Source organism: Amblyraja radiata, chromosome 4 (assembly GCF_010909765.2).
Source record: "Amblyraja radiata isolate CabotCenter1 chromosome 4, sAmbRad1.1.pri, whole genome shotgun sequence".
Lineage (NCBI taxonomy): Eukaryota > Metazoa > Chordata > Chondrichthyes > Rajiformes > Rajidae > Amblyraja > Amblyraja radiata.
This window is the reverse complement of record NC_045959.1, coordinates 115,577,548-115,588,774: the sequence shown is the minus strand read 5'-3', so window position 1 is coordinate 115,588,774 and position 11,227 is coordinate 115,577,548. Positions and strand designations below refer to the sequence as shown.

General features: G+C 48.9%; 1 protein-coding gene across 1 annotated transcript in view; it reads left to right on the top strand.

Moving 5' to 3' along the window:
• Nucleotides 1-11,227, top strand: part of pth1r (parathyroid hormone 1 receptor) — a 101,876-nt gene that overhangs the window by 1,296 nt on the left and 89,353 nt on the right.

Below are 11,227 nucleotides of genomic sequence, written 5' to 3'. Positions count from 1 at the left end.
TGCTGAGAGAATGGTGTGGCTGGGCTTGTACACTCTGGAGTTTAGAGGGATGAGGGGATCTTTATTGGAACATATAAGATTGTTAAGGGTTTGGACACGCTAGAGGCAGGAAACATGTTCCCAATGTTGGGGGAGTCCAGAACCAGGGGCCACAGTTTAGGAATAAGGAGTAAGCCATTTAGAACTGAGATGAGGAAACACTTTTTCTCACAGAGAGTTGTGAGTCTGTGGAATTCTCTGCCTCAGAGGGCGGTGGAGGCCGGTTCTCTGGATACTTTCAAGAGAGAGCTAGATAGGGCTCTTAAAGATAGCGGAGTCAGGGGATATGGGGAGAAGGCAGGAACGGGGTACTGATTGGGGATGATCAGCCATGATCACATTGAATGGCGGTGCTGGCTGGAAGGGCTGAATGGCCTACTCCTGCACCTATTGTCTATTGACCAGAGGGTGTGAGCTACAGGGAGAGGTTGAGTAGGCTGGGACTGTTCACTGGAGCGCAGGAGGATGAGGGGGTGATCTAATAGAGGTGTATAAAATCATGAGAGGAATAGATCGGGAGTCCCTTGCCCAGAGTAGGTGAATCGAGGACCAGAGGACATAGGTTCAAGGTGAAGGGGAAAAGGGTTTAATAGGAATCTGAGGGGTAACTTTTTCACACAAAGGGTGGTGGATGTATGGACAAGCTGCCAGAGGAGGTAGTTGAGGCTGGGAATATCCCAACAGTTAGACAGGTACATGGATAGGACAGGTTTAGAGCGATATGGACCAAGCGCAGGCAAGTGGGACTAGTGTAGCTGGGACATTGTTGGCCGGTGTGGGCAAGTTGGGCCGAAGGGCCTGTTTCCACTGTATCATTCTACCACTCTAAAAGGAATGGGTGACGTTTCGGGTCGAGACCCTTCTTCAGATATGTGTACAGATTAATTTAATTGGCGATGTTGCATATTTCATAAATTCTAGGAGCAGAATTGCACCAAATGGCCTACTCCTGCACCTATTGTCTATTGTCTATTGACCCCACGATGAGCATTGTAGTTCTTGAGGTCGTAAGTGATAGGAGAAGCATGAGGCCATGAGCATCAAGTCTACTCCACCATTCAATCACGGCTGATCTATCGCTCCTAACCTCATTCTCCTGCCTTCTCCCCATAGCCCCCGACATCCATACTAATCAAGAATCTGTCAACCACAGTCATAAAAATGTCAACTTGTGTGGCAATGAATTCCACAGATCCACCACCCTCTGACTAAAGAAATACCTCCTCGTCTCCTTTCCAAAGTAATGTCCTTTTGGGGCTGTGACCCCTGGTCCTAGACTCTCCCACTAGTGGAAACACCCTCTCCACATCCACTCTATCCAAGCCTTACACTAATTGGCAAGTTTCAATGAGGCTCCCCGCTTCTTATTTCTGAAGAATGTTTCTTAATTATGTTTCTGATGTCAAAAAACAAGAAAGATATATTTTTTGAATATTGTAGAACGATTCTACACAGGAACAGGACCTTTGGCCCACGGGGCCCAGTCAAGCCAAAAGTGTTTTATTAACAGATTCTTGATTAGTACGGGTGTCAGGGGTTAGGGGGACAATAGACAATAGGTGCAGGAGTAGGCCATTCGGCCCTTCGAGCCAGCACCGCCATTCAATGTGATCATGGCTGATCATCCCCAATCAGTACCCTGTTCCTGCCTTCTCCCCATATCCCCTGACTCCGCTATCTTTAAGAGCCCTATCTAACTTTTCAGGCTCCTGTGCCTTCTTCCTGACGGCAGGGGTGAAATCAGAGAGTAGCCAGGATGGTGTGGGTCTCTGATGATGCTGGCTGCCTTTTTGAGGCAGCGACTCCTGTAGATCCCCTCGATGGTGGGGAGGTCAGTATCCGTGATGGACCGGGCAGTGGTCAGCCCTCTCTGTAATCTCCTTTGACCGCTACTACTCGGGTCGAGGGGACTGTCGGGTCGGAGCGCCGCGTCCGGCCCCTCCTCACCCGTCCCGATGTAGTGCAGCAGCAGCAGCAGCAGCAGCAGCAGCAGCAGCAGCAGCAGCAGCAGCAGCAGCAGCAGCAGCAGCGCAGCAGCAGCAGCAACAGCCAGCAAGCAGCAGCCAGCAGCAGCAGCAGCAGCAGCAGCAGCAGCAGCAGCAGCAGCAGCAGCAGCAGCAGCAGCAGCAGCAGCAGCAGCAGCAGCAGCAGCAGCAGCAGCAGCAGCAGCAGCAGCAGCAGCAGCAGCAGCAGCAGCAGCAGCAGCAGCAGCAGCAGCAGAAGCAGCAGCAGCAGCAGCAGCAGCAGCAACAGCAGCAGCAGCAGCAGCAGCCGCAGCAGCACCAGCAGCAGCAGCACCAGCAGCAGGAGCAGCAGCAGCAGCAGCAGCAGCAGCAGCAGCAGCAGCAGCAGCAGCAGCAGCAGCAGCAGCAGCGCCTCGCCCGTGGCCCCGTCGGTCGGTCGGCAGCCCGGCCTAGCTGTCCGACCTTCGGACCTTCGCTTACCGCCGACACCACCACCACCCCTCCTTCTCACGGCCGATCATCGGTTCATGAGTTGGACGGGGCGCCGGACTTTGCGCGCGGCCCAGGCCAAAACTCCTCAGCTGGCCCGCCGGCTGGGCTTTGTGTGCAGTCCAGCACCCGGGGCCAACTCATCATTCACCCAGCCACGGCCAAGTCGGTCAACGAATTGCCGTCAGGAATTTGTCCCGTATTTTGACCTTTCGTCCCTTATTCGGGAGTGAGAACGTTGGCAAACCCTCGTCAGAAGAAGGGTCCCAATTTTGCCTCTCTTCTCTTCAAGTCTTCTTCCCCCCCCCCCCCACACACAATCAGTCTAAAGAAGGGTCCTGACCCGAAACGTCACCTATCCATGTTCTCCACAGATGCTGCCTGACCCGCTGAGTTACTCCAGCACTCTGTGTCTATGTTTTTTAACAACTAATCTCATGACCCATATCCCTCTAATCCTGGAACATCCATGTGCTGTCTAAAAGCATCTTAACCATCACAATAATATCTCCTAAGCCTGTTATTATGTAACCAGTTTAGTTCGAGTGTTAAGGGTCTGTCCCACTTAGAGGTTTTTTCGGAGACTGCCGGCATCATTGACTCGGGTCCGCGGCGTGTTGGCGTATTGCCGCCCGGTGTTTTATCAAGTGTCGCAACATTTTTTTAAATTGCCGCTGTATTTTGAAATGTTCAAAATCTTACGTCGACCCTGATACGACGTCGGCATTCGCCGAAAAAATCTCCAAGTTGTATCGAAAAACATTTGATTGTCTTTTGTACTCACAATGGAACGTTGATAATCTTTTCCCCTTCACCTTAAACTTATGTCCTCTGGTCCTCGATTCCCCATACTGGGCAAGAGACTCTGTGCATCTACCCGATCTATTCCTCTCATGATTTTATACACCTCTATAAGATCAATCCACGGAGGTTTACACCGAACATAGACACTAGATGCTGGAGTAACTCATTGGGTCAGTCAGAGAAAAGGTGACGTTTCAGGTCAGACCCCTCCTTATGTCTGTTGTGTTGTGTTTAATAGCCCGATGGCTGTAGGGAAGAAGCTGTTCCTGAACCTGGACGTTACAGTTTTCAGGCTCCTGTACCTTCTCCCCGATGGCAGGGGTGAGATGAGAGCGTGGCCAGGGTGGTGTGGGTCCTTGATGATGTTGGCTGCTGGTTTGAGGCAGCGTTGAATCTGTTAACATTTAGACAACCAATGTTGTGAATGTCCACCCCGATCGAGGGTGTTTCCTTCTGTAGCTGTTCGCATTTCCCAGCTTGTTGCATGTGTGGGAGTGAGTGAGAGTATGTGTTTGACTGAGAGTGTTTGTGAGAGTGTGTGAGAGTATTTGAGAGTGTGCGTGTGAGTGTGTCTGGGAGTGTGTGTGAGTGTATGTGTGTTTGTGTGTGAAGGATTGAGAGTGTGTGTGTGTGTGTGTAGGAAGGAATTACAGATGCTGGTTTAAACCAAGTGTGTGTCTGTATGTATGCGTGTATGTATGCATGTGTGAGTGTGTGTGTGTGTCTGTCTGTGTGAGTGCGTGTGTGTGCACGTGTTAATGTGTGTGTGAGTGTCTGTATGTGTGAGTGTCTGTATGTGTGAGTGCGTGTGCGGGTGTGAGTGTGTGTGTGTGTGAGTGTGTATGTGTGCTCGTGTGCGTGTGTGTGCGTGCGCCAGTGTGTGTGCGTGTGTGTGCGTGCGCCAGTGTGTGTGCGTGTGAGTGTCTGTGTGTGTGTGTGCGGTTAGTGTGCGTGTGAGTGAGTGTGTATGTGTGAGTGTGCATGTGTGAGTTTGTGTGTGTGTGTGCATGCGTGTGTGTGAGTGTATGTGTGTGTGTGTATGTGTGTGAGTGTGTGTGTGTGCACGTGTTAATGTGTGTGTGAGTGTCTGTATGTGTGAGTGCGTGTGCGGGTGCTCGTGTGTGTGTGTGTGAGTGTGTATGTGTGCTCGTGTGTGTGTGTGTGTGCGTGTGTGTGCGTGCGCCAGTGTGTGTGCGTGTGAGTGTCTGTGTGTGTGTGTGTGAGTGCGGTTAGTGTGCGTGTGAGTGAGTGTGTATGTGTGAGTGTGCATGTGTGTGTGTGTGCATGCGTGTGTGTGAATATGTGTGTGGGTGTGTGTGTGTGCGTTTGTGTGTGAGTGCGTGCGTGTATATACTCGCATCTCTCAGTAGCCGCCTTTACCCGATCACTATAACTGTCTCCAACTTGACTCCTCTCTGACGTCTTCCCTTCTCCAAATCCTCCCTCGCCCCTGTAATGGTAGAATTGCCTTCACCCTCTGTGGCCGAGGCACTACAATCCTCGGAGTCTTAGTCACACAGCGTAGAAACAGGCCCTTCGGCCCAACTTGCCCACATAGGCTCAAATTAAATATTGATTTATCTAACTTCAAGTAACCCTTGTTCCCCCCCCCCCCCCCCTCTCTCTCTCCATCCCTCGTCCATCCTAGTTCTCCTAGTTTTACTGACCTCCTGATTACATTTTATCTTTATACACCTCGTTGTCACCTTCCCCTCAGCTAACCATGATCTATTCAACATTTTCCTTGAACTCAGTCCCCTTTGATCTTTTGTTTTCACACCTCACCCTTCCATACCTCTGTGTCTCCCTCTCCCCTGACTCTCAGTCCGAAGAAGGGCCTCGACCCAAAACGTCACCCAATCCTTCTCCCCAGAGATGCTGCCTCAGCAGCTTCGGAGTAAACCAGCATCTGCAGTTCCTTCCTGCACAGATCCGGTCATTTAATCATTTGTTCTGTTTTATTTCATGCATAAAATGTAATTCTTTGACCTGTTGTTCACCTGACCTATTTCTTCACAAGACTGCAGTGATATTTGCCAATTGATGATCCTACGAGTTCTGTTGGAAATTTGCAAATGTCAAGGAATATGACCAGGCTATAGTCTGTTTAACCCTACAGCTCCCATTTTTCCTGTATCTAACCTGTCTAATCCTCTAAGGATTTTATGTTTCTATAGGAGTCCCTCTCAACCTTCTAAATTCCAGTAAATACAAGCCCAGTCGACCCATTCTTTCATCATATGTCAGTCCCACCATCCCGGGAATTAACCTGGTGGACCTACGCTGCACTCCCTCAATAGCAAGAATGTCCTTCCTCAAATTAGGAGACCAAAATTGCACACAATATGCCAGGTGCGATCTCACCAGGGCCCTGTACAACTGCAGTAGAAACATAGAAACATAGAAACATAGAAATTAGGTGCAGGAGTAGGCCATTCGGCCCTTCGAGCCTGCACCGCCATTCAATATGATCATGGCTGATCATCCAACTCAGTATCCCGTACCTGCCTTCTCTCCATACCCTCTGATCCCCTTAGCCACAAGGGCCACATCTAACTCCCTCTTAAATATAGCCAATGAACTGGCCTCGACTCACCACTCTCTGTGTGAAAAAAGTTCCTCTCATCTCGGTTTTAAAGGACTTCCCCCTTATCCTTAAGCTGTGACCCCTGGTCCTGGACTTCCCCAACATCGGGAGCAATCTTCCTGCATCTAGCCTGTCCAACCCCTTAAGAATTTTATAAGTTTCTATAAAATCCCCTCTCAATCTCCTAAATTCTAGAGAGTATAAACCAAGTCTATCCAGTCTTTCTTCATAAGACAGTCCTGACATCCCAGGAATCAGTCTGGTGAACCTTCTCTGCACTCCCTCTAGGGCAATAATGTCCTTCCTCAGATTTGGAGACCAAAACTGTACGCAATAATCCAGGTGTGGTCTCACCAAGACCCTGTACAACTGCAGTAGAACCTCCCTGCTCCTATACTCAAATCCTTTTGCTATGAAAGCTAACATACCTCCTTGCTCCTAAACTCAAACCCTCTCGCATTGAAAGCCAACATGCCGTTATCTTTCTTCACTGCCTGCTGTACCTGCATACTTACTTTCAGTGACTGATGTACAAGCACACCCAGTTCTCGTTGCACCTCCCCTTCTCCTAATCTGACACCACTCAGATAATAATCTGCCTTCCTGTTCGTGCCACCAAAGTGGATAACCTCACATTTATCCATATTATACTGCATCTGCCATGCTTCTGCCCAGATGCATGGTGGGGAAAATAATATATCTTAATGATTTAGACGAGGGAATTAAATGTGACATCTCCAAGTTTGTGGATGACACAAAGCTGGGTGACAATAGACAACAGACAATAGGTGCAGGAGTAGGCCATTCGGCCCTTCGAGCCAACACCGCCATTCACTGTGATCATGGCTGATCATCCACAATCAGTACCCCGTTCCTGCCTTCTCCATTATCCCCTGACTCCGCTATCTTTAAGAGCTCCGTCTAGCTCTCTCTTGCAACTATCCTCCAGAATTCAGAGAATTCCACACTCACAACTCTGCGTGAAAAAGTGTTTCCTCATCTCCGTTCTGAATGGCTTAGAATGCCATTTGCTCGTGTGAACCACGAGGAGGATGCTATGAGGCTGCAGGGTGACTTGGATAGGTTGGGTGAGTGGGCAGAAGTATGGCAGATGCAGTATAATGTGGATAAATGTGAGGTTATCCACTTTGGTGGCAAGAACAGGAAGGCAGATTATGATCTGAATGGTGTCAGATTAGGAGAAGGGGAGGTGCAACGAGACCTGGGTGTGCTTGTGCATCAGTCATTGAAAGTAAGCATGCAGGTACAGCAGGCAGTGAAGAAAGCTAATGGCATGTTGGCCTTCAATGCGAGAGGGTTTGAGTTTAGGAGCAAGGAGGTCGTACTGCAGGTGTACAGGGCCCTGGTGAGACCGTATCTGGAGTATTGTGCGCAGTTTTGGTCTCCTAATTTGAGGAAGGACATTCTTGCTATTGAGTGAGTGCAGCGAAGGTTCACCAGGTTAATTCCCGGGATGGCGGGACAGACATATAATGAAAGAATGGGTCGACTGGGCTTGTATTCACTGGAATTTAGAAGGATGAGAGGGCATCTTACAGAAACATATAACATTCTTAGAGATTTGGACAGGCTAGATGCAGAAATGTTTTTTCCGATGTTGGGGGAGCCCAGAACCAGGGGTCACAGTTTAAGAATAAGGGGTCGGCCATTAAGGACTGAGATGAGGAAAAACTTTGCACCCAGAGAGTTGTGAATCTGTGGAATTCTCTGCCGCAGAAGGCAGTGGAGGCCGATTCGCTGGATGTTTTCAAGAGAGAGTTAAACCCCTGTCCCACGGTACGAGTTCATTCCAAGAGCTCTCCCGAGTTTGCCCTGATTCGAACTCGGAGATTTACGGTAATGGCCGCTCGTCGGTACTCGGGGCTCTCGTGGACATTTTTCAACATGTTGAAAAATCTTCACGAGTCTTCCCGAGCTTACCTGCCGTTAGCGAGTCTTCCCGAGTACCTGCCGTTAGCGTTACGAGCCGCTAAGAGACGTCCCCGAGCTCCGACGTACACGCTACGTTCATTCTCCCGTCCTTACCACGAGTTTGATTTTTTTTTTAAACTCGGGGGAGCTCTTGGAATGAGCTCGTAGCGTGGGACAGGGCTATAAGATTTAGTTCTTAGGGCTAACGGAATCAAGGGATATGGGGGGAAAAAGCCGGAACGGGGTACTGATTGGAGATGATCATCCATGATCATATTGAATGGCGGTGCTGGCTTGAAGGGCCGAATGGCCTACTCCTGCACCTATTTTCTATGTTTCTATGTAAAATGGCCTACGTGGGATGTTGGGAAGATAATATATAGGTAATATATAGACGTGTCAATGTATTTAGCTTTCACAGCTTAATTAAAATAGTTCAAAAGTCTTTGGTCCAGAGTAGGGGAATCGAGGACCAGAGGACATAGGTTTAAGGTAGTAGTGGTGAGGGGGGAAAGATTTAACAGGAATCTGAGGCGTAACCTTTTCACACAAAGGGTGGTGGGTGTATGGAACAAGCTGCCAGAGGAGGTAGTTGAGGCTGGGACTATCCCAATGTTTAAGGAGCAGTTAGACAGGTACATGGATAGGACAGGTTTGGAGGGATTTGGGCCAAAAGTGGGCAGGTGGGACTGGTGTAGCTGGGACATGTTGGTCGGTGTTGACAAGTTGGGCCGAAGGGCCTGTTTCCACTCCGTTGAATGCACTTTGAATGCCCTTAATAAATAAGTGACAGAAAATCTATTTGAGCTGCCGACAAACACGGATTGAAATCAGTGATTATTTGAAAATCAGTACTGTCAAAAATCCTAGGTACACAAAATTGCTGGGGAAACTCAGCGGGTGCAGCAGCATCTATGGAGCGAAGGAAATAGGCGACGTTTCGGGCCGAAACCCTTCTTCAGACTGATGGGGGGTGGGGGAAAGAAAGTCGGCCCAACCTCTCCCCATAGCTCAGGCCCTCGAGTCCTGGCAACACCTGTGTGGGAAAGAACTGCAGATGCTGGTTTAAATCGAAGGTAGACACAAAATGCTGGAGTAACTCAGCGGGACAGGCGGCATCTCTGGAGAGAAGGAATGGGCGACGTTTCGGGTCGAGACCCTTCTTCAGACTGATGTCAGGGGAGGGGGCGGGACAGAGATAGAATGTAGTCGGAGACAGTAAGACTGGTGGGAGAACTGGGAAGGGGGAGGGGATGGAGAGAGAGGGAAAGCAAGGGCTATTTGACGTGATCCTCGTATATCTTCTCCGCCCGCCTTGTAGCTCAACAACATCCCATAATACGAGTATAAAAGTTGAGAGGTTATGTTGCAATCGTGTAAGGAGTCAGTGAGGCTGCATTTAGAGTATTTGTAATCAGTTTTCGGCACCATGTTATGGGAAAAATGCTCACGTTATAGGAGTAGAATTAGGCCATTCGGCCCATCGAGTCCACTCACCTATTCAATCATGGCTGATCTCTGCCTCCTAATCCCATTTTTCTGCCTTCTCCCCGTAACCCTTGACACCCGTTCTAAACAAGAAGTCGTCTATCTCTGCCTTAAATATATCCATTGACTTGGCCTCCACAGCCGTCTGTGGCAATGAATTCCGCAGATCAACTACCCTCTGACTAAAGAAGTTCCTCCTCATCTCCTTTTTATAAGCGCGCCCTTTAATTCTGAGGCTGTGTCCTCTGATCCTAGACTCTCCCACCAGTGGAAACATCCTCTCCACATCCACTCTATCCAGGCCTTTCGTTGTCAAGTTGGAATGGGAGCAGAGAATATTTACGAGGATGTTGCCAGGACTAGAGGGTCTGAGCTACAGGGAGAGGTTGAGCTGCCTAGGACTCTATTCCATGGAGCGCAGGAGGATGAGGGGTGATCTTATAGAGGTGTATAAAATCACGAGAGGAATAGATCGGGTAGACGGTAGTCTCTTGCCCAGAGTAGGGGAATCTAGGACCAGAGGACATAGGTTTAAGGTGAAGGAGAACATATTTAATAGGAATCCGAGGGGTAACTTTTTCACACAGAGGGATGGTGGGTGTATGGAACAAGCTGCCAGAGGAGGTAGTTGAGGCTGGGACTATCCCAATGTTTAAGGAGCAGTTAGACAGGTACATGGATAGGACAGGTTTGGAGGGATTTGGGCCAAAAGTGGGCTGGTGGGACTGGTGTAGCGGGAACATGTTGGTCGGTGTTGGCAAGTTGGGCCGAAGGGCCTGTTTCCATTCCGTATGACTCTCAGACAGGTTTATCTTCAAACTAAAGTAAACTCTACTAAGCTAAACTCCAGCTAAGGTTAGAAGACGCAACCTTCACTGTATAGGTTTTCCATTTTCGTTATAGAGAGACACACACACACTGTGGGCTTTGCTACGTTAAATGTACTTTGAATGCCTTTGATAAATAAGTGACAGATAAATCTATTTGAGCTGCAGATAAACATGGAGAAGTTGGATTGAAATCAGTGATGATTTGAGCGTAGGTTCACAAGGTTAATTCCCGGGATGGCGGGACTGTCATATGTTGAGAGAACGGAATGGCTGGGCTTGTATACTCTGGAGTTTAGAAGGATGAGGGGTTATCTCATTGAAACATATAAGATTATTAAGGGTTTGGACACGCAAGAGGCAGGAAACATATTCCCGATGTTGGAAGAGTCCAGAACCAGGGGCCACAGTTTGAGAATAAGGGGTAAGCCATTTAGAACGGAGACGAGGAAACACTTTTTCACAGTTGTGAGTCTGTGGAATTCTCTGCAGTGGAGGCTGGTTCTCTGGATACTTTCAAGAGAGAGCTAGATAGGGCTCTTAAAAATAGCGGAGCTAAGGGATATGGGGAGAAGGCAGGAACGGGGTACTGATTGGGGATGATCAGCCATGATCACATTGAATGGCAGTGCTGGTTCGAAGGGCCAAATGGCCTACTCCTGCACCTGTTGTCTATTGTCTATCAAAAATCAGTACTGGAAAAAATCAAGATGTCTGAAGAAGGGTCTCGACGTGAAACCTCACGCATTCCTTCTCCCCAGAGATACTGCCTGGAGACACTGAGTTACTCCGGCATTAGGTGACCAGGATCGATGGGAATATTTTCAGGAAACTGACCTTCCTAATTTTAATTAATGAACAAATGGTGGCACGGTGGCGCAGCAGTACAGTTGCCACCTCATAGCGCCGGGTGCGATCCTGACTACAGGTACTGTCTGTACGGAGTTTGCACGTTCTCCCAGTGACCTGCGTAGGTTTTCTCCCGCGATCTCCGGTTTCCTCCCAAACTCTAATGACGTGCGGGTCTGTAGGTCATTAATTGTCCCTAGTGTGTAGGATAAACATAGAAAATAGAAAATAGGTGCAGGAGTAGGCCA